The following is a 24,626-nucleotide window of genomic DNA, read 5'->3' on the forward strand; positions in this document are numbered from 1 at the left end:
ACTTGGTAACATGTGTGCGTCTATTGATCAGAACACTGAAGGTTAGAGTATTAAGAATAAAAAGGTAAACATGTAAAAAAAATAAAGTACAGGAAGGAAAAACAACCACATTGGAAGGTCAGCATTATGATACACCTGTAAATGAGCGCTACCGTCATAGATAGGTCTGCTCGCCATGTACTTTCTCAATCAAAGCGTGTATTTTTATGTCTTCCTGACTCTCGAAAGGGAACTTCAAAACCTTAAAAAGGAACATGCTCCAAAGAAAATGAAAGAGTAAGCAAGCAAAGTGGCACAAGTGGGCCAAATCCTATAATAGCATTGTGTTGTGTTTCTAATGTACTTCAATTATGTGTTTTACGGTATTGTAGTGGTTTTGGGTTTTTACGTCTGGCAGGCTCATTTTCAAACCAGCCACAAAAAGACATGCGTTGTAGAAATAGGCAGAAAAGTATTCCACTGCGAATTTACAATCCATGACATTTTGCAATTGACTTCAGAGACAGTGGCAGGATGGAGCAGGAGTTACGCCACTGTCTCCAGCCACATATTATTTTTGTGCGATTGGAGACGATTGAATGTGCATGAATTCCACTACTCCGCTTGTTTTTATCACCTGTAAAAAGTTGTGGAATCCACAGGGGCACATTGTAATGACAGCCACCATTGATTATCCATAGCTGCTGGCATTACTGCCTGTTTAGTTATGCGGACATTTGGTAGTAAAAAATAAACAAACACACATGGTAATACGGGACCACCAGGATTCCCATGCAGTTAAAGTGCAGCACTTAGCTCTAATATGACTATATAGTGTGCACCAAAGCGAAGCACCTCGAAGCACCACTAGCCGTTAACTATGTTCCTCTGCTGCTTGCTGAGTGAAACTTTTGAAGCCTCTTCCAGTCGTTCATCAAACTGGTACACTTTAGAGCCAACAGAGACTTAAGTAACACTGTGGACTCATTATATAACAGCGTTACATTTTAATTATGTACATTTTCTTTCATTTAGATCATTATTTGGTGCAATTTGAAGTTAGCTCTGCCTTTTTTCTGCGCGAACCTTTAAGAACTCGGGCGAGAGCGCACCAGCGCACGCGCCCCAAAGCGAACCACCTCGAAGCACCACTTTGCCACTTCGCCACGGCGCAGCAGCTGAGTGGTGCTGGTGCGCTTTGCACTGATTTCATAACATGCTTTATAGAGATTAGGGTTTTCTATTCATCCTGTAGTTTATGAGGCGTTGTGCTTACATGCTGCGGTCTGAAATGCCATCGACTGGACCGGGGCAGTTTTCTAATACTAAGACAGTTTTTTGACTCCTCGCTCAGTCGATATAAACCAACACAAGCATGTTCCACACCAATACCTCGACCAGTTAAATTCAAGCCAGCTGAGAAAATTAAAATAGCAGCAAACTCGGATATTCAATCATTTTGCCAAGGAAAGCCTAGCAATTTTGCAACAGCTACGATCTCCGACTCAATGGCATCTACTAAGGACCTTTCCTTGCAGCAGATGGAGCTTGTGCCAAACTCTGGAGATGGCACGATAAAAGGCCAAAATCCTTCCACAAAGGCAAATGGCCCTGCCGCCAATATGGCTGTAGGTGACCAGAATGATGAACAGCGTGGTTTAGATAATCCATGCACAAGATATCTTACCGGTGATACAGACCTACCTTTGAAGGTATTGGTAAATGTGTCTGACAGCATAGTCATACAGGGCGATCCAATGAGGCCCATCGTTGATCTTCATGATGCACGTTTTCGAAAAGTCTCTAAAGATTTGGCGGTGATTGATCTTTAGTCCAATGAATCCGGTTTTTCTGTACAGGACAGGTCTGAAAAGCTATCATGCTCAACTGACCTGTTTCCTGATATAAGTCAGGTTGCATCATCGGCTTTAGCAGTATCTTACACTGCTCCAACTCCTCGTAACGAGAGTGTTCTCTGTACCAGCAACAGTTGATTCCTCAAACAAACTCATTGAAATTATGCTAAATGCGTTGAACATGACTTTAAATACCTTAGTCAAGTTATTGGAGTCCCTTGATTCACCAGGCTTCACAAATAGCCCTCATTTTGGCATGGCAAAATAATCATGAATTATGCACTGGACCCAAACTAGGAGCGCAAGCATTGGACTCAGGATTTGGTCCTCCTCCAATTGTTGTTCGCAAATCCACCTTAACAATGAAAGACACAGCAAAGTCTAGGCTGCCAATGAAGTCTGTTCCTGTTCAGATAGAATATGCACCTTCTTTGCCATTGATCGATAATATCATTACTGTTGTTAATGAAGAATCTGATCCAACACCGCCTATAAATGCCCCGCCCCAAACAACCTCACCAGTCAAACAGGCTTATACTATTTTTTCAAATGCAAATAGCAGTTTACATCAGACCCAGTCTTCAAAGAATCGAAAAAAAATACACTTAAAGTGAAAAAAACAAAGAATTTGAGAGCTGTCAAAACTGTTACCAGTTCAGCCACAAAGCAATTCTTTAAAGCAGTAAAGCTTCCAGGGAAAAGCTTAACACTAGCCTCCAATGCAGCGACAAAGAAATACACCACATTGGATGTTGATCGTAAAAATAAGAACTCTGATCATTCTAACTTGGTTATACCAGCATATGCCCCTTTGGATGATCTAATTGAGGTTGCTAATGGCTTACAATGCACAAACATTGCACTGCCCACACAAGGGATTAATAAACGGACCCCTACGACGCGACCCTCGGCAAACATTGAAGAATATGCAGCACTTGACCTACGTCGCCAAGAAATCTGCAAAGAACTGGATGCCTATATGGCTGGCTTCAGGCCAACTACAAATCTAAATGCCCCAGTCTTGACTACGAATTATGCTGATAGCCAGTATAAAAATAAAAAAAATAAAAACACAAGATAAGAATTATGAGGAACCTCAAGCCCCGAGAGATCAATCCCCAAGTACAAAGACCGCTCAGGATATTTATTCCCAAACGGTATGTGCGGAAATCCCAAAAGGTATTATTACTGGTAATTTGGGCCCTGGTCATGTAGCAGGTGGGAATAATACCACCCAGAGTACTATTCCGATGGATATTTTCCCAAAGGCAAAACAGATTACTCAGCTATCGTTGTGCTGCGGGGTATGATCAAACTGCTACTATGGAAGTAGATCTCCTTACAATCATTAATGAAAGGTAATATGACACAATGCCCAGTCATACCGGAGAAAGTCTCTGTAGTACAGAAGCCTAAAGAGACATCTAAGACCCAAACTAAAGTTAAATCCCATGGCGGTTGTCCCTTCTCTATCATAATTGGATGTAGACCCGCCCCCTATGCACAATACTATCTAAATCGTAAAAGTATCATGGACATTTTCTGAGGTCCCAATGTTAGACGATCTAGGAACCACTGACATTGATCAAGTTGAATTCATCAATGAAAAGGTACTTACTTTAGTCAGATTATGGATGAGATCATGGGTGTTGTTGAATACCATCTGGAGGGCCAAGGGACAATTGTTTGATCTGGGATTTAGAATTGTTGCGGGTCCCGCGTTTGTAAAATGATATCAAATCTATCTCAAATTGATCTCGATCAATTCACTGCAGATAAAAGATTCCAATTAATTCAGAACGCCAATATCCAAAAGCAATGTGTGTGTAACTGTGGTGGGACTAATAGATAACTAGACTCCCATTTAGATCAAAGAGTCCTAACCTTAGCTTGTTAGAACACATGTGGATATGCTCATCTTGTAAATAATCAGAACAATGGCCTCGAGCAATACGATGTGCTGGTTTTACAAGAAACTTGGCTAAGTACTGCACCAATGTGTGACAAACATGAATTGCAATTGACCCCTGCTCAGAAAAGTGAGAAAAGACGTCCTACTTCCGGATTATTGACCAGTATTAAAATCAGGTTTAATATTCTGAGGGTGTGGGCTGTGCCTAATACATACATACAGCTAACAAAGATACAAGATGGCAGCTCTTACTATGCATTGGTGAATCCGTATTGGAATCCGATGAGGATTCCTGATGAACTTTTTTTCCATGATTTTAATGAAATACTTGATATGATAGCTATGTCCTTCGATATCTCACATATAATTGTTGCTGGAGATTTAAACCTGCATTGTCTGAATATTGGTCACTCTCAAGATCGGCTTAGACTGTGGCAATGGAATGATCTTATAAAATCTTGTAACTTATTTATGTTGAACGGAGCATGTGCTGATGATATTCTGCCCCAAAACACGTGGCAAAGAGGGAATTCCAAAGCTATAATTGACTTAATTTACGTTGACTCACTAAATAATACAATTCTGAGTTATTCCAACGGAACATAGTGATCACGAAATGTTGTCGCTAAAATGGTTGGTTAATAATTGCCAGGAGTCACCCCATCAGCCTCAAGTAGTTGGGACAATGAGTGTTAACAGTGTTAACAATTTCACTTAACTTAATAAGTTGGTCGGAACAATCTTTGACACAGTTTAATAACTCCTTGATCTCAGCATTCTATAAATCTGCTAAGGGCTCCACGAACTATATACTATAAACTACTGTGATTTGATACAGTTATACTGTACCAATAAACCTAGTAGCTTAGAGAGACCTAAGACATTACATACCTTTAACCCTGAAGTGAAAGCTAGGAAGTCACTTTATCGATTATGAAAACGAGAGGTGATTAAATTGCCCCAACATCTAAGGAGCTCTGCATTAACGAAGCTTAAAACAAATCATAAAAACTGGATGAGAGCACAAAAAGCACGTTCATTTCAGAGAGAGAGGGGGAAATAATGCTAAACCTAATTCAGACCAAAAATACGGCCCAAATTTGGGCAGCACTGAATCAAGCGCTGGCATCCTCTCAAGTGTCTCTGCAGTCCAATGGAGTGACGGCAAGTGAGTGGGTATCACATTTTACTAAACTCTATGCACTCCCATTGAGAGCTTGTGAGACCTTAGATGAGCCCAAGATGTCACCCTTCCATCTGAATTTTGACAGAGATGATATCTTGTTTCATATAAACAAAGTGAGTCAATCTAGAGCCCCAGGGCCAGATGGTCTATCGAATAGGACTCTAAAGTAGCATCCTGAACTTTGGGCCTAAATTTTGTTTAACATCTTTACTCACATAAACACCTTTGTTTACCACAGTCTTGTAGGCACTCAATTGTGTTACCCATTGATAAAAAAAGGTGACCGTCAAAACCCTAAGAGCTATAGGCCAATAGCTCTATTGGATGCACCTGGTAAAGTCTATAGTCGCATCATGCTAAAGGAATTGAATAACTGGTCATTGTCAACGAACAATTTGTTCCGGGGCTTGGCACCATTCCTAACATTATCGCATCGAATATGCTAAAGTCACAAGGATGAATGCGGAAGCAACCACTCTATATGGCCTTTGTGGACTTCCATTCAATTTACCGTCATTTACTCTTTACGAAACTGAGTGCATACAATTGCCCCCCTTCACTATTAACTCTGATAACGATGTTACATACAGGCACCACAATGCATGTTCGACTCACACTCAAGGGCACATTATCTGCTACTATTGGCACAAAATGAGGCTTGAGACAGGGCTGTATTTTGGCCTACACACCTTTTAATTTATTTATTTTGGATATGGGACGAAAGCTTGCAGAGGCTGTAGCAGACGCTCCCAAATTAGGCCATTAAAGGATGGCTTGGTTGTTGTACGCGGATGGCCTGGTTTTGATATCTAAGACACTGCGTGGTCTCCAAAACCTGCCACATAAACTTGAAGAATATGCCAATGCCAACCATATGCTTATAAATACGGATAAAACGCAAATTGTGATTTGTGGGGAAAATGTGGGGAAAACGTCAAGGACCTTTCCATGGTCTCTGCAAAACTCCAAACTCTTGGTGGTGGACCAGTATAAATATTTGGGAGTCATGTTTAGTGGCTCTGCCAATAGCACCACGTTCCGATTAAGTGTGGATTCTAAACTAAGAAACCTGATATACCAGGCTAAGATTTTAGTGTACAAATATGGTAATTTCTCTTATACTCACATTCTGACATTTTTTCAACAAAATGTGTACCAGTTGTTACCTAGGGCTAAGAAGCAATGACGCCCATAGAGTCCAAGACTTGGGAGATTCTTGAAGCTCGCTTCTGGAGGTCAGTTTTGAAACTGCCAAAGTGTGTTGCAATGGCTCTAATCAGATTTGAATTGGGGTCTTTGTCTCTGTATGTTCATGCTGTATGGAAAATGTGCTGTTTTTTTAGAAAATGTCTGCTGGGTACTGAGTCAAAAAATGTATTAAGCATTGTGGCCCATTATCTGCCATTTGTCAACAGACAAGTTCCCGTCTCTGTGGAGAAATGATATCACGGATGCTTCGACAAATGCAGATTTATCTATTGATGAACTATTACATAATCCAGGCAGAGCAAAGATCAAGTTGTATAGGTATGACTGGATATGCACGCAAGAGAAATGCAGTAAGCATGTAGATTTTAACATATTTAGGTTTGCACATAAAAATCAATATCTCAGACTAAGATTACATTTGTGGCCTACAAATGATATTCTAGCAAGGCGAGGTATTATATCCAAAAACCAGGATTTCTGTTGTATATGCAAAGATGTGCTACACAAAGAAACTTTGCAACATTTAGTAGTGGAGTGTTCTGCACTTGATGCAGAACGCGACATGTTTCTCAAAAATATTATGAAGATACGCCGTCCCCTTTCTACTAATGAGATATGGCAAGTTCTCTTCTCAAGCCCTAGAATGTCAGTTAAGGTTGCCCTTGCACAATACCTTGATAGGGTAATGTGCAGAATAACTTACTTGGTCTAATGATAAGATGTACCAAACTGTTTTATCTTGATTTTAGGAATATCAAAGTAGAAAGACTAGAAATTCTCTCTTAATGTGCTCTATTTTTATTTAGCACTGTCTGTTAATCAAACTACTGAATAATTTGATATTTCAAAAGTTTTTATAAATGAGTTGTATATGTGAATAATGCAAGTGAATTGAAGTCATGTTTTTTTAATGAATTTGAAAGGTTGATTTAATCAGCCAATCAAATAAAAAAATATATAAAACTAAATATATAACTGTTTGGGTAAATCCTCATTTTAACCTCTGTATATTTTTGGGGTTATTAGATATCAGAGATGACCAAGCAACAGAGTGTACATCAAATTGGAGCAGGTTTCCGTTCTGGCACAATGTAAGTGCATTTGCTTAGTTGATGTACACTACACAGAGCATATGTTTGAATTCACAACAGTAGATCCTACTCAATGGGTGTTTTGGTGATGTTAAATAACTGATTGTGTGACCATAGTTCAGAAACAATGGCTGTATATGAAGATGTATTCTAAACCTTTCAGCTATCACCTCTTTGTTTTCCTATTGTCACCCCGAGTGGGATGGGTGTGCCCAGGTGTAGGTCCCTCGTCGACAAGCTGCTTGCCAGTCTTCCGTGTTTCTTCTAGTAAGCCACCATTGCAACATGGAAACAAGAACCGGCAAAGTGATATGAGTACCATATGACATCCACATAAAAGCTGCAACCCGACAGCTAGCAGGCAGTTCCCCAGGCTTCTGTGGCAGGCTGACGGGCAATCAGTGGAGGGAAATGCAGCAACACCATCTATGATACCATGGACTTACTCGAGGGACACAAATCCTCACAACACTGGGACTTACCTTAGGGATGCTAGGAACTGACCCCTCCCACCCTCATACAACAAGGACTTCAACTTCATGGGCTGTGACTTTTGTTCCGCGGCAGACCCGTGCGGAGGAAGCAAACACAGTCTGCTACTTGTCTTGGGTGGGGAGCTAGAGCCAGACTGGCCAGGAACATAGAACCAATACAGTGAGGGGGGGGGGGTCAAAATAGAACCAAAGAAAGCAGGAAGTGTGGGTTATTTGGGTAGGGTCAGAGAAGAAGGAGGCAGACGACCAAGAGACCAGCAGGAGGAGTGGAGTGTGCAGGAGATTTCTGGGATGGTGAGGTATTTGCTAGTGTGTAAAAGTGGCACTGCAGTGTGAGTGTATGTCAATATGTGGGCAAGTATGGTCAGGAGGAGAGGAGGGAGTGAATGCGTTAGTGAAAGGGGGTGTCTGAGTTAGAGGTTGGAGGAGGGGTAGTTTCGAATGGAGGAATGGTAGTAGCGTGGAGGAGACAGGAGTGGTAACATCAAATGTTGGACATGAGACCTAGAAGGTGCAAGAGACAGAGGAAGAACACAGTAGAGGTGGGTCGACTAGGGCAAGGAGTGTAGGAGGAAGCCAAGGAGAGGGAGGAGAAAGTGAGCTGTAAAAGAAAATGAACAAATCTAGAGTGTGTCTGTCAGGCACAAATTCCACATCTCTTTAGTGCACTAACTGGCTAGAGGAATGAAATTTAGGACGTTCTTGAGGGAGTTCAGGGAGATAAGGCGAAAGTGATTCATGTCAACCTCTCAGTTCATATACAATTAGCATACTGAGACTGAAGCAATCACTAGACACTAACCTGGGGCTACCGAAGCCTAGGCTAGGGTGGAGGTGCGTTGAGGCGAGAGAAGGACGGCCCTGAGGCCCATTGATATTTCAATAAAAACCTTTGAACCACTTCTGAGGTTTGGGGTGATTTATGGTCCAATAAGGCTATAACTCAGACATGTACCTCTGGTGTTTATCTTTATCCACCAATGCATATATATCTTCGCACCATGAAGTTTTGATTTTTGTCACCTACAACTGTCTTTGGTGTTCCATGGTGTCTTTTGGTGAAAGTGTTTAATGGCCCTCCAGAAGATGACACTCTGTAGAGTGGGGCTGCCATCAAAACTAGTTTCCTCCTAATGAAACCTTGGCCACTACATTTCAGGCCTTAGTGTTGGGTTTTGTTCGATGTAGGGTGCTAGCCAATTGTGCATTTATTTCATGTATTTCTTCCTCAGCTGTAAGAGTGGTCTATTTTGGCTGCACTGTTTATTTAGTTATTGTTAGTAATATGGGGGTCTGCCATTTTGGCTCTGTCATTTTTTCCAATTAATACATTTTTCTGATTTTACACCAATAGTTTGATTGGTGTCTTATTGAGGCACTTCGTGAATGAATGTAAATTTGTGTTGAATTGAAGATATTTTAGCTGTATTGTAGGGTTCTGTACGTTTCACTCATTGCCATGTTTCTTTTGTTATTACTTTGCATGTTTATGAAAACAATTGTGCATTTATAAAGCCTCTGTACGTGTACAGGGAATACCAGAGAGCAATTTAAGTTTTATATTTTGGTCATGTATTCTCACATTTTTACAGCAGTGATTGTAATGTATCTTCTGCAGTTCGTTCTTTTTTTATTTTATTTTGATGCTCATTGTCCCTGTTCCATACGAGTTATTGGGCAACCCAATGTGTTTTGCTTATTATGGGTACAAGAAGAACTGCAGCATTACAACCCCCTCCTAGTGGTATAGCAAATGAACCCATTACAACCCCCTCCTAGTGGTATAGCAAATGAACCCATTACAACCCCCTCCTAGTGGTATAGCAAATGAACCCAATAGAGTCCCCTGTGTCACGCAGAGAATATTTGCCCCCAACGTATCCTGTACTACCAAAGGATGCGTTTCCCCTTTGTCGCAAGCATCTGGGGAGCAGTAATAATAAACCACAGAGTCTGATGCCGCATGGAACAAAAACCGGGTATATCAATCGAATTCAATGAGGGCTCAGATAGTGGAGAGAGATTGCGGCAGGTAAGTGCTCAATGATCATTAATTTCAAAAATATTCTTTATTCTATACATGTAAACAAGATTGTTTTAAATTTCATTGTAAACAGCTCATCATTAATAAAAGGTTCTGTTGACATTGCGCAAAATCAAATTATTGCTGTATTATACAGGAAATGCAGAGTATACATATACAGAACCAAGGATATATGTTTAAAAAAAAAAAAACTGTTCACTAAATTCTTTACTCATCTGTATTGTAACGGTCTGAGGAAATCTTGACCATAAGCAATTATAGCGTTGTCTCAATCTATATACAATATACATCGTAGAGAGTTCAAACCACAGCGTATAAATCGCAGATAAGACACATTCAACATTCACCGACTAAAGGTAATTGGGAGAAGTATAGAACCAAAACACCACACTCCTCCAGCGTTAATTTTAATTTCTCCTTTTGTTATTTTCCACAGTATATCATCTAGGTCTAAAAATGGAGCTGATGTCCGTCTTCCTCAGGACTTGAATGTAGCATATCGTCTTATAGCTCCACTCTTCACTTTCTTGTGTTTGGTTTAGGCATTCGGTAGAATTTCCCAAACTTCTTTCTTTGCAGTTTGCATATCCATTTTCCAATGTGTTGGCAAGTCCATCTGTATCCTTACAAATCGGAGAGCAAGTTCTTATATTTGCAGATGATAAGCAGATTTGTCTCCAGCATGCAACATAGTTCGACTGTGGCCTCAGAGCGCCCGCCTAACGACATGGTGATATGGCTGTTTCCTACCTACTAACCCACTCAGAAAATGTCCCACCTTGTGACAAATCAACTTCCGGGGCACCAGGGGTCCAGGGATGAACAATGGTTTCTAAACCATCAATCAGACCCACACTTCTAGTACACCAGAAGTGATCCAAACAGATTGGGAACACAAGTCAATTATAAACCTACATGTCCAATTTTGGTACCATGGACGGAACAGCAGGCTTATCTCCGAAAGGTCGTGGATCGTTGCTTAGTTGCAACACAGCAAAACTATAATTATTACCTGTCCAGTCAAGGTTGTATAAATATATCTACTTTATTGTATTCACAACAGACAGTTCTAGCACACTACGAAATACAACCCTCCCTGTAAAAGAAACAGAGCATAGACAGTTTCAAAGAAGGTAAAGGGTTGCACTCTGGATACTGAAAAGAGGGTAGTTGGTATAATAATCGCAATAGTTCAAGGATACTTGGCTTCAACACAAAGGGAGCAAGGGGTCGTAAAATGTCAGTAGGGGCCTTCGGAGAAGGACCAGGGGGACAGAGCCACAATGGTCCTGGTGCTTGTAGGTGTTCTTGGTGCTTCGACAGGGTTGAGTCGGTTTCAGGGCACTTTGCAGCTTCTGCAACAGAGTTGAAGATGGGAGACAGCTGTGGGTAGGCAAGAGGCAGTTTGGTGAATGAGGCTGGACGGATGGCTGCTACCTGGCCGACATGGCCGCTCGGGGTCAGGAATCATCTCAGTGCTGGTTGGCGGTTCTGAAGCACTGGTTGAGGCGTCACAGATGGTCTTAGTGACTGCGGCATAACAACGGTCAGAGGTGCAGTCAGTTAAAGCTCGAGGGGCTCAACTGGCTTGAAAATGTCCTTTCAGGTAGACGTCGGTAGATGCTTGTCGATGCACTCCTCCTAGCTTCTTCACTGGGCTTGTGTCGCCCTTTAAGGTGGATGACCCAAAGCGGAGGAGAGTGTTGCAGACAGCGGCCTTGTCCTTGGTTTGGTTCAGAGACTCTCTGGCACTTCCCACCTAGGAAGCTTAATGCAGAGTGCTGGCTGGGTACCAGTTCTGGAGCTACTGAAGGGTCCTCTGGATTCGGAACCTCCCACTGTTCCCTGGGAGATGTTTAGGGGAGGGATATGGATTCCCTCTTGGAGGTCCTGGCCTTCCTTCACTGGTGGAAGTGGTAAGGCAGACTGTTCATTCATCCAGGGTCCTGGGTCCAGGATCCAATGCTGAGACCAATGCTGGGTTCTTCTTGCTACTCCTTGCAAAGTCTTCAGAAGATCTGCCAAAAGAGGGGCTCAGCCCTCTTTTGAAGCCAAATGGCCACAGTGATTGATGTAGGCTAAGCCTACCTTAAAGGACCAATCCTGGGTCTCCACCAACAATCCCCTGTATGTGTAAGGTCATAACCAGAGTGTTTTGCAACAGAAAACGTAAAGGGGTGAAAACATGCAATACTATGTCCCACCTACTTAGCTGCCCGCTGTGTATCAAGAGGTCTCTTTGGTTGATGGAGCCCTCTGTGGTTCCTGATTAAAGCAACAGCTCTCTCTTGAAGCTGCAGCGAAACCAGACTTTCTGTCCCTGTCAAACCACATACTCCTACCATCTGAATGGGGTCTACCTGCAGGGATGACTACTGTAAACACGCAGTCCTAGACATGACATTTCCCTGTCAGTTGGTACTGAAGGCAGGAGCTGGCATCAGGTTGACACAGTGCATGTGAAAGGGAATTGGAGGTTTCCTGTCTCCATTGTTATCCTCTGCAGCTAGGCCCCATGTGGGCTTGTTTGAATTAAACTCTGATAGTATGCAAATGCTTGCACCAGCTACAGGAATCAACAAAAAGGACAGGGCAGATCCATACAGCCTTTGTTACTTAATAAGGCTGGCCGTGGCAGGGGGGGAAGGTTTGGCCTTCCCACTTCTGAGATGATATGGTGCACTCATGGCTGTCATATCCGAACTAACTATGACAGGGGGGCTGTGCCTCTAGGCAGGCTGTGTCAACCCAGAGTACATGGGTCCATGTGCATGTTGTGCGGTGAGCACAGGAAAATTTGTGCAAATTAGCACCACACATTTTCCAGAGGTTGATCTATCATCATTCAATTTCATTTAAAATGTCAAAAAAGCCCAGGCGAGCGCACACCAATGGTGCGGATGGTCAAATTCCTCACACACTTCCAGCAAGATTGTTTGGGCACAGTGGAGTTGTTTTTAATTGGGTAAGGTACCTGGGAGTCACACGCACATTGGAGTCCAGCCTTACAGCTCACGTTTGGGCAATGTTGAAACTTCGCAGCTTCAATGGTTTTTCCCCACATATTCCATGTGACCCCGCCATGTGGTGCAAGGTGCTATGAATTCTGAGCTCGATGTCATCAATGCCCTTTAAATTGGACCGATATCCTGACATGCTGCGGTTTGTTCAGAACGTGGCAATTCACCTTATTTTTACCATGAAGGAGCGAGGCCCCACTACCCTGCTCTGCCTCGCTCTTCACTTGTTCCCTGTGATAGGGAGTTTGGAGTCTTTGGGGGTGCTTACAAGTTTTATGGTAATTCATCCGTAAATCCGCTGATAAACTTGCAAAATTGAGTACTGTTACCGACACTTGCTACTGTGGAATTGTGAGTGTTTGCACGGTGGTGCAATTCCCCATTTTTGGACTCCCTAGGACTCCACAGACATTTTGGCAGATTTACCACGAGTGGTAATTCTGCCATGGTAAAGCCACAGATTTTTTATTGAGTTACATCCAGTATTTTGCTGGAGAGAACTCCTTTACTTCACCTCCAAACCTCATAGTACAGTGATGCAGTAATGCAGTGGTAATGTGGCAGCAACTTAACAACCACCGCGTAACCACCATGTCTTTTATTTAAGTGCATGCACAGCCTGGCCCCTGCGCGGAGAAGCTTTTGCAAAGTAGTCCCATCAGGAACTCATGCTCCATTGGGTAGTGTGGGGGCAGTCTTCCAGAATGATGCCACTGACACACAGATCATCTTCTCTTCGGGAAGATGGACTATGTTACACACACAATGCATTTTCAAGAAGGTAGAGGCCTGGATGAGCGCCAACTTTCTGAGATCAGGATAAAACTGATATTATGATATCTGCTCCGGATTCATTAATAAAAGCAATGGAACTTACTCCAAGATAACCTTACCTAGCAGCTCCATTCTCTGCCCCCAACAGAAGGGAAAGTCAGTGGAAAAAGGCCCTAGACTGTGTCTTCTCGAGGGACCTGCCTGCCAAAACATCACCAGTTCAGTCATTTATAATGTATGCTATTAAAAACTCTCAAAACCATTTTTGTCGGGGCAAATATAGATGCAAAACTGGACTCTTAACTCTTTGTTTGCTGGTGCTATACAAAATATTTTCCATCGTTTATTACAACACGCAGAATAAATCATATTTCACCGGTGTTTAAGACATAGGCTCCCTATAGAGTCACCTTTAAATTATTGACGATTTATCAGTCGGTGGAATGTGCCAGCCAGTGGCATCCTAGAACACCAGGCAGTAACCCTACATTAAAAGACTGCCGATTGCTGCTCCCCGCACGCTAGGCGCCCATGTACTGCACGCCACTCTCCCCCCCCCCCCACTCTGTCTCCAGCCTTCTACTCCTTCCACCTGCCCGCTGGCCCAATCTCATCCTTGCAGTTGCATCTTCCTGTGCCTTCCCTGAAGTCAGCCATGGAAAGCGAGAAGGGATTCGCTCCAGAAACCCTCCTGCTTGTTCCTGGTGGCCATTTTCAATGGCCTATTCTTCCCTTTGCTGATTGATGAATGTGCCTGTGTGCACGCCCAAAGTAAACAATGTTTTCCCCCAAAAAAACGCGTTTACCTCCAGATGCAATGAGGCAGTTGCTAATTGCTTTAAGCCCCACTTTTACGGACAGAGTTAATACTATTAAAATAAAAGAGCAGAGTATGGCCCTGGTCAACCTGTAACCAACTGCGTTACTATGTTATGCACTAAAGCACGTTGTGCATGATATAGCATTAAAACAAGCCTTCTGTGCTGGGTTTGAGCAGTTATGGAGCAAGCCCTCACTTTACCGAGGCCTACCTAGGCGCATATGACATGATATGGCATTTATAACGCGCCTTTACACAAGTGTTTCAAGGCGCAAGACCACCTAAACCCACCACCAAAACCATGGCTTAATACCATATTCTGGAATAGGCGACTTAAGGAGTAGTCCAGGTGTATTTACGGAAGTGTAAAATGGCAGAACTCTTCCCACACAGCCCGGTCTTAGCACACAGTTGGTTACCATCTTACCATGGCCTTAAGCTACTCGTTTTTGGTCATTGTGGTTGAAAGGTGGAATGCCCTGCCTGAAGAGATTTGTGGTATTTGAAATGAGCAGCTTTTTTGGAAAATAATTTCATTTCCAGCTACCAGCTGCCTCCCGTGTGAAAAAAAGGGAATGGGCGTAATAGTTTGGGTTGGCCTGGCCAAACCTGATGTGCATATGCTCTTTATGATATGATGGGTATTAATACCCAGATATTTCTAGGCGCGGACCCAGGGATCAAACCAGTGTTGATCAGAGTCGTTTTTCTTCAAAGGGAGCACGTTGCCGCTGAGCTATCCTCCCGTGAGCTCATATGATGGCATGTCAGGTGAAAAAACAATGGTCTGCAGCGCTGCCCAGAGCAACGCCGAACTCCAGTGGTCCAAGGGAAGTGGGAAAGGCACCTGCGCCTGAACCCTGTGGCGATCTGGCATCCTGTCGCTAAGCACAAAAGCTCAGTAATGGTATAAATCAACCAGCAGTGGGTGTGTCTGCAGGGAGGGGCCAAGACCAGGGTGGCTGGCTCCATGTCACCTAACCACGGGCTGCAGCACGGACTACGGGGAGGGTGGATTCAAAGCCATTAATTACTGCACAGTGTGCCTGCCCCCGAGGGGCAAGTAATACATCGCTTAACCTGTTTGTGGCTTACCTTGGGTAGTGATGTATTTCACCCTGGAGCAAGGGATGTGTCAGCACAACCAACAGTATACCCAGAGGTTTCCAAGCACGGACCCAGGGATCGAACCTGTGTTGCTCTGTGTCGTCTTGCTTCCACAGCGAGCACGTTGCCCCTGAGCTATCCTCCCAAGACAACAGGAAACTGGAAGTTTATACCTTAAGTCAAATGCCCGCACACCGTCACACTGCTTGCACAAGCAGACCGTTTCCAGGCGTATACAAGTTATTCTATGAATAGCATGTTTTTTTTTGCTTTAAAAAAATATTTAAAAAACACACACAACATGCCTCTGTTTGTCTTGCTAACACATTATCCCGAAATTTCTAAAAACAGACCCCATTTCAAAGTAAAACTCATTTTCATTAAGTTATAAATAACCAGATTATTTCCACAGCCAATGCAACTTGTATTTATATAATGTAAAACAGTAAGACTCGCACCCAACTATATCAAACAATTGTAAGGAGCACCTGATATTCACACGCACGCATTGTAAAGGACATGCGAGGTGCAAGATCGTTAGCCCACCCTGGCGTTAAGGATGCGATCAAAATGCATCTTGGTACTTGCAGACTTGTGTTGTATGGTGCAATAAAACTTGCAAGTCTCTTCCAGCATACAACGGTGTGAGCTATACAGCCAGAACTTTCAAAGCATCTCACCACTTCCCCAGGGCAACCCGAGACGTTGCAGTCTGTGTATTTCAGATGAAAGGAGTGTACAGTATAAGATGGTGCCCGTTCAAGGCATGTGTCCTTAGTCTCGGACCATTGCAATATTTTAGACAGACAAGATGGGAGCACCTGTGAGCATTGTTGTGCTCTGTTTTACAAAGGAGCGGGTAGAAGGGGGCTACCTTTTATTCCAGGCACGCACGCCCAGCTCCAGCTTTTTCCCTTACTTGTTTGCAGCAGAACACTCTTTCCTCTGATGTCATTTCTGGCTCAGTCAAAAGGTTGCTCTTTAAGATTGCCCCACCTCCCAACACAGAAAACCAAGAATTTAGGACAATGTCAAATGTTACTTGGTCCCCAGGCGGATCTGCATACAAGAAGGCGGGTGGGGATAGTAGGGTGAAGAGGGAGTCGGAAAGTGAGAAAGGACCTTCCCTAAACATTTAGCCAACTTCAAACGTACCCCATCAAAGGGATTAACAGAACGCTTCGTCTAAGAGCACGCACCAAAATACTCCACCATAATACTTCACTCAATCCTTTGCCTCCTAAACCACCCAAACCCCTAGACCACTGGAAAAATGAAAAGTTTGTCCCACCCATTGCAGCAAACACCAAAAGAAATCCTCCTGTTCCTTCATCCCAGATGACCAAGCCTGTCCCCATAAAGGATCCTAAATGCCCATCATCCTTAAAAATGCCCTCATCAATGCCCGATCTTAAGGAGCCCACGCTATAGAAATACATGACCTGATCATTAAATTAAATCTGGACCTATTAGTAATTACCGAATCCTGGCTACATCAAGCCTCAGGAGCACTGTTAGCACTGGCCATCACACCAGATTACTCCATTCTCAGAACCGACAGAACTATCACCACAGGAGGTGGTGTTGCCATCAATTCCAAGAACAACCTCCAAATTAGATCAAGTTCCATCGAAATAATTGCAGGGTGTGAATTACTGCTTGCCAAACATGAAAATACCACAATCAATATCGTGGTAATCTATAGAACCCCATTACTAAAAGCCACCCAGAAATAGACATACTGCTACTACTCGCGCCCATCATAAAACCTAACACTAAATGTATCATTCTTGGGGACATTAATTTAGGATTCAATGACGACAAAGATTTGAAAGCAGCAGCCCTGCACCTAGCACTCAAAGACATGAATTTCAAACAACTTGTTGATGCACCCACAAACAGCAAGGGCAGAACCCTCGATTGGATTCTCACTCTTAATACCAAACTTACCATAGGCCCAATCACCCCACTTAGCTGGACAGACCATTTCTGTGTAGAATTCACCCTCATGAGTGATGAGCCCTGCCTTCCTAAAACCATAGTAATGGATACCTTTGAAAGCAGAAACCCCCGCAAGCTCACCGTAGAGAACTTTGACCCGACCCTGAACAAAACACTAGTAACTCACTCAATTGTCAGTAACGATCCCACTGACATTGCCGAACTACCACAAATGCCTCTCCATCACTATCAATGAAGTAGCTCCTATCACAACTAAAACGCGATGTGCAAAAAAAAAAAAATAATAATAATAATTCTGGTTTAATGAAGAAATAGTCACCCTAAGAAGGACTAAACGCTCTCTTGAGCATGTGCATAGTAAACACCCCACCCCATATTCAGCCAAAGCCTTTAAGGATGCCAACAAAGTATACAAAAGAGCCATGATCTCTCACAAAGCCAATTCCTACAACACCTGTATCAGCAACGCAACATCAGACACCAAAGAACTCTTCTCAATCCTTAGAGAACTAGAAAACCCCTTACCAACAGTCACATCTACCAACTCCAGTAAAGAATGGTGTACCACCATATAAGATGAACTTGCCGCCAAAATTGCCTTGCTTCAGAACAAAATAACTACTAAAAGATTGCTATTAGCAGACAAAAATCCCCCTACCCCTAACCCCCTCTCTACCACTAAAAATAAACCCCAAATCTTTATTCCATTCCACCCAAGAACTAGTGTTCGACACTATATCTAAGTTAAAAGCCTCCAACTGCAAAGGAGATACGGTCCCAGCTAACCTAGTCAAAGCATGTGCTTCCACTTTGACTCCCACTATCACTAAATTTGTCAACTCTTCCTTCAACTCCAACATAGTACCAGTAGGCCTCAAAGAAGCATGGGTTACCCCACTTCTCAAAAAACCTACACTGGACCCTACTATCCAGACTAATTATCGTCCCATAGCCACGGTCCCATTCTTACTCAAAATCATTGACAAATTAGCCTATAATCAAATCCAAGCACACCTGGAACAGCATCAGCTCCTCGGCACCAGACAATCAGGCTTTAGGTCCAACCATATCACAGAAACAGCACTATTGGACCTTAAAATCCAGATGGATGCTATTAGAGATTCAGGGAAACTACGTATCTTCCTGCCGTTAGATCTCCCCGCAGCATTTGACCACGTAGACCATGATAAACTATGCACCTCACTTGCTCGGGATTTCAACTTTTCCTGCGATGCCACTGCATGGGTGAAATCCTATTTAGCTGATCGCACTTCCAGAGTGTTCATAGCAAAAGAAGCTGCCAACCATATTTCCATCCCCATCGGAGTGCCCCAAGGATCATGCCTCGCCCCTACTTTTTACAATGCCTATACTAAACTCCTCTTCTCAGCACTAGACGATATGGGTGTCATTTATACCAATTTTGCGGCTGACACTCAAATCCTCATACCACTCACAGGCAACTATGACCAGGATACTGTTACCATCAACAAAATGTATGTCATCATAGAGAATTGGATGGCACTAAATAGTCTCTGTCTTAACAACGAGAACACTGAAGTTCTCATTGTAGGATCCCCAGCCAAAATTGCGGCTCTCCACCGAGATTACTCTTCTATCAAAATTGATGGTACCATTATTCCAGTGCTGAAGCAAGTGAAAACGTTAGGCGTCCACCTCGATGCTAGTCCCACTATGACCAAGCATATTAACACATTCGCCTCTTCCATGGCTTATACCTCCAAACTAATTGCTCTCAGCCGTCAATTCCTGACCCCCTCCAACTGCCTCACGTTGGCCAGGGCCCTAGTATTGTCAAAATTGGACTATTACAATGTGCTACCATTAGGCATGTCCAATACCAACATCACTAAATTGCAACTCCTGCAAAACAAAGTCCTAAAGGCAGCACTAGGAATAAAAACTAAAATAAAAAAAATAAATCGGACCACATCACTAAGACAAGGAAGGATGTTCACTGGCTTCCCATCAAAGCCAGAATTATCTTCAAAACACTCTGCATCGCGCACAAATGCCTCCCAAAAAAGGCCCAAAATACCTCAACAACACTCTCCAGTTAAAAGAATCCACCAGTTCACTAAGATCCAACAATAACCTCCTACTGGGACCCCCCTCCGCCGCTATAAAACTAATAGAGCAGGGGGCAACAGCTTCTTAGTTTTACCTCCTAAGCATTGGAATACCCTCCTTATCAATATCAAAAAAGAACCCTCCTTCCCAGGTTCCAAGAAACAGCTATAAACTTGGCTATTTAACCAATATTAGCATAGGCAGCCTTGCTAATGTAAGCACTCCAGTGGAATCTTTAAAAGTTGTATATTGTTGATCCTACTATCATCTGCCATGTACTAGGTCGTTGCATCTGTTAATAATTTTTGGATTTTGTAATAATGTATGAATAATGCTTAAGCCTTCATGTAACCACGCCGTGATACCTGAGGGTCTGGGTGTGTAACAAATAACTAAATAAATAAATAAAATAAATAAATGTCCTGTTGGCAGCTTCAGTTCAGTTTTCACCATGTACTGAGCTTGGGTGTGAATATTGGATCGATGGGAGTCCTCGTGTGCTGTTGGTGCGACCTATGTGTTTGTTGTTGCGGTGTGGTGAAGTGTGTGCGGTTTGCTGTGTGATAAGGTGGTTGTGTGGATTTTTGTGTGAGTTAAGTATGCAGAAAATTGAGCTTTTGTGTTAGTGGGTACTAATTTTACTCTTGCCAGACTACCATGCAGGCAACAACATTATGCAGTGGGAGAATTGGTAGTGTGTATAAACTGTATAACTGTACAACCATAAATGGTGTGGCCACAGCCAGGCTTTCCCGCTCGACCAATCTATGTGATGTTCGCCAAACACTCCAATTGGGTCTTATTTATAATGGCTACCAAAATTGGTATCAACTTCTAGTGATCCGATGAAGTTTTCACTAAAGAAAATGCCACGTTTGATCCCGCTTTAATAGACTACAGTGCTTGCTCCGTATGTGTGGATATAGGAGCTCATTTTGAGCCCTGCGTAATGGAGTCTGACAGGAATCTACAGCTTAAAAGCCTTGCGTAGGGCTGTCCTGCTGCAGATTACTGTCACAGACCAGTTTTATCGATTTGTATGGTTTCAAGGAGGGGTGGAATATGACTTACTTTCCGCCATTCCCTTCCTCTCCACCACACAAATACTCCAGCATTTGCGGCAGCATTGATGCTCAGGATTCCTATGGAGTCCGCCAGGTTTTTGCACCAGCAAAAAGCAGGTCTACTGCATTGTAAATGCCACCTGCCATGCATACATGGCAGGTGGCGCTTACTTCAATCGCATGGCAAAAGGGTGGCATAAAAGCGTGTACAGTGCCTTTTTGCCCTGCCCTTTTACAGTCCACTGTGCAAATGATGGGAGGGACCCATGTATGTGAAGGAACAGGTCCCCACTGCCAAATTACGGGAGACTCAGGCTCAAAAAACGAGCTCCCTGGGGTTAGTGGTCGAAGTGATCGGGAACAGTCGGGAGCGTTGTTCCACTACTTTTATTTTTGACTGTTAACAGCTCCACTACTTTTTTGCAACCATTGTCACCATCCTTTATGAAGTTAAAGCACACTTCTCCACTGGTTATCAGTTACAGCTAAACTGGAATCTATTTCAACTCATTTGGCTGTCAACCAGCATGACTACAACCCTTGATAGATGTTTTGCGCGTTGCTCCTTTCCTTCCTACACTGTCCCCCTCCGGAGTCACAGTTCTGCTACTTTTTTGGTACACTTCTATCACTGCCTGGGGTTTGCTGTAAGTGTAATATTAATCCTTTACATTGTGCACATGACAGGCGGAATTATCCCTTCACTTGATCACTGCTCATGACACCTCACTGATGAGCCACAGTTCTCTCCCAACAGAAAAGTGATACAAATGATGTGCTACAATTGTTGGTGGGCAATGGGGCTAGCAGGCAGCATGGACCTTGACTGGGTAAGGTGTCTACCAGGACAATTTCTTTCACTCTCCCCAAACGTGGGGCTGCATCCACAGGGTCAGGGTCTAATTCTGCCACACAGCCTGTGAGTGAAAAACTGGAGGAGTTGGGGTGGGGCGGCACAATGGTCTTGGGCTTGGGAGTTGCTTGCCTAGACTTGAGCCTGGCAACCTGCCATACAGTTTTATATTCCCTTCTCTCTCGCCCTCGCCTGCCCAACATCCGGGGCAGGTGGGTGCCACCTGATGCTACCACTCGTGCCTGCTGAGTGACTGGGTAAAGCGCCCCTAGTGCTGAATCCCATTAGCTTGGGCATGGGAGTTGCTTGCCTAGACTTGAGCCTGGCAACCTGCCATACGCAGTTTTATATTCCCTTCTCTCTCCCCCTCGCCTGCCCAACATCCGGGGCAGGTGGGTGCCACCTGATGCTACCACTCGTGCCTTCTGAGTGACTGGGTAAAGCGCCCCTAGTGCTGAATCCCATTAGCTTGCTTGCTGTTGAGTCAACGTAATGCTCACAAAAACGGAATGCTTTGCCAGCTGGCCCAGGATACAAACCCAGGACCTGCAGCATGCAGCGAGATCACTGCTGCAGAGCAAGCTAGGACACCTTAAAAATTGGGCTCAAATTATCTATTCTGTGGGTTTACGCCCTGAAGAAAATAAGGGTTGGTGCATGAGCAATGTAATTCAGAGGGGGAAGGAAAGAGAAGTAAAATGAAAAGGATCATGTAACTGGATCTTGTATAGTGCAACATCTGCCATTTGGACAGCCTCTTGGTGCCAGAAAAGTGGTGGACGCAAGGCTTTGATGGCCATCAATACCATAAGATTTTGCCAAACTGCACCATTACAGAAGAGTGGCAGCCATATGCAAATCAAGAGGAGCAGTCCACTCCTAACTGCTTGGCCACATCCCTTCCGCACAGAAACACAAGCAACACCGGGCACGTTTCGGCCTTCTGGACTAAGAGTTGTGCCAGACTTCTCACATTGGTGGTAAGACAAAAACTATTCTGCATATGATGGAAAAGGCCTGCCCAGAACAACACCAGTGTTTTTGAGACATACAAAGCCATCCATATCTTTATGGATTTAGTTTGCCTGCCTAAAAGTGACAGTGCATGCGCTGACCTGGGAAGCTAGTCTGATTTGCCAGGGGAGTCGAACGGTAAGGGGAGGTTTGGCGGCAGTGGATTGAATGGAAGGAGAATTGGTCGAATTATTTCTGCCGCATTTATGGGTTACGGTAATAATAAAGGTAGAGGGGGATTGGTGGGGGCCAGGCGGCTGCAACGGTCTCCCTTGCGGTATAATATCATTAAAGGGAAGAAAAAAACGACCAATTCTCTCTCCCTCGATGAAATAAATTCGATTAAATGACGTAGAACCGAGTGAAACTGCACGTCACTGATTAGGCCTAATAAGGCCGAAACAAGTCTGCGTGGGAGGTTGTGGGGCGAAGGGGGGTTATGCTCCTGTGCAGAGGAGACACAGCGGTATGTGGCTATTGTATTATATGTGTGGTTTGCAAACGGCCGGTCGCCACCTGAGACAGTCTAATCATTTTGGAATAGAGCGTGTCCCAGAATAATGCCGGTAGTTATGATTAAATTGAAGCTGTCCATCCATAACTTTACGTTTTGGTAGAAAGCAGAGTGTCGTTAACAAATCTAGGCCAAGCAGCGAGTTGCCCACAGCGCTGTCACTTTCTTTGACGTCACGAATCTTAATGGTCCTTTCTATTACATCACGTGGGCAAAAGTGTGCGCCCTAAGGACATCTACACCATATCCGTTTACATTTTTTTTTTTAAGTGGCACTCGTAGCCACGGGCGCTGGGACAGTGACTGAATCCCAGTGGGCTCTGACAAAGACGTACCCCTTAGCCCCGCCCCGCATCCGCACAGCAGGGACTAAACACCTGAGTGAAGCAAGAAAAGAAAGGTATAGGAGGTGACAAAAACAGCAATACTTTGGAAGCAGGACACGTGCTGCTCGGCTTTTTACACTAAGCGGCGACTTGCAGCTCAATTCACACATTCTTCAAGGCAATTAAATAGTTAAACGCTTCTTTTCTCATCTATACACCACAGACAGACAGGCACATGATCAGCGCAGAAAGACACGCGTGGGAACGTTTTCACAGAAGCTGGGAAATAAGTACAAAGTAAGCTCACCACAAATTCCGCAGGCAGGGAGGGGGGTGGGGGGGCCCCCGGGTGCTCGAGTAACTGCCCTGCCCTCGGTATCTCACTGCACGAAACAGTGGTCTCTCCTTTGCTGTCTCAATATGTGGACAGGCAGCGGCACCCTCTCCCACTGACCCACTCTTATCTGTGGACTGCAGACCTCTTCCTCTGCGCCCTCTTGTGCCTTCCTTGGATGCCCGTGCCCCTCGGGTGTTCACCCCCTACGGGGGGTTTCGCCCAGCCACACTGCAGGGCTCCCGTGAACCCTCCGAGAAATGCCTCCTGCGGTGGGCGTGCTTCTGTGCTGCTGAAGCGGAGTTTTATTCATTGATACAGGAAGTCTTGGCTAGAGCCTGTCAGCCTCGGGTTACGGACGCCGGGCCAGGAGATCCCGCCTCTGTAAGGAGCGGAGGTGGAGGCTACAGCTGGGAGAGCCCACCTCTGCAAGGAGCGGAGGTGGAAGCTACAGCGGGGAGGAGAGCCCACCCCTGTAAGGCGGGGGGGCGGAGGCTGATACTGAGTAGAGCTCCCCACTATCTGACTTCCAAGACCGCCCTGTCCATGGCGCAGTAGCCCAACCCTGCTAATTTTTATTTGTATTTAGGTCCGTGTTTGCTTCCCAGCCCTGTTCCCCATTTCGAACAGTGCAATGCAACATAAGGTACGTATTTACTGGCAAGAGAAGTCAAACAGGTATTTCCAAAGTAAACACAGGAGTAGATAAAATACAATTATTCTAGTTGGGAGTGGGGTGGAGATGGGGCATAGGCTGAGTAGTTTGGGTTCACTTTGCTTCTCTTACCAGATCCCTACCTAAGTAATAAATTACAGACAACTTATGTGTATGGAAAAGTTGTAGGCCGTAGGCATTTTATTTTCTTACAGAAAATACAACATAACAAAAATAATTACACAGCCATATGCTTTTGGGCACATTGTGTCCAGTTCCGAAGCTGCCCTGAGTCCTTGTTATCCCTGAGCCTTCGTTCCT

The 24,626-nt window shown here is 44.1% G+C and overlaps 1 protein-coding gene across 2 annotated transcripts in view; it reads right to left on the reverse strand.

Annotated features, from left to right (window-relative positions):
• Positions 1 to 24,043, reverse strand: part of LOC138471946 (uncharacterized) — an 835,353-nt gene extending 811,310 nt beyond the window's left edge. The window contains exon 1 of one of the 2 annotated variants that reach the window (XM_069609830.1): positions 23,624 to 24,043. The gene's annotated coding sequence lies outside the window, so the exon portion shown is untranslated. The remainder of the gene's footprint in view (positions 1 to 23,623) is intronic. The other variant, XM_069609827.1, reaches the window with a different exon arrangement.
• Positions 24,044 to 24,626: the final 583 nt, after the last annotated feature.

Source organism: Ambystoma mexicanum, chromosome 8, assembly GCF_040938575.1.
Source record: "Ambystoma mexicanum isolate Mex_15411 chromosome 8, UKY_AmexF1_1, whole genome shotgun sequence".
Classification (NCBI taxonomy): domain Eukaryota; kingdom Metazoa; phylum Chordata; class Amphibia; order Caudata; family Ambystomatidae; genus Ambystoma; species Ambystoma mexicanum.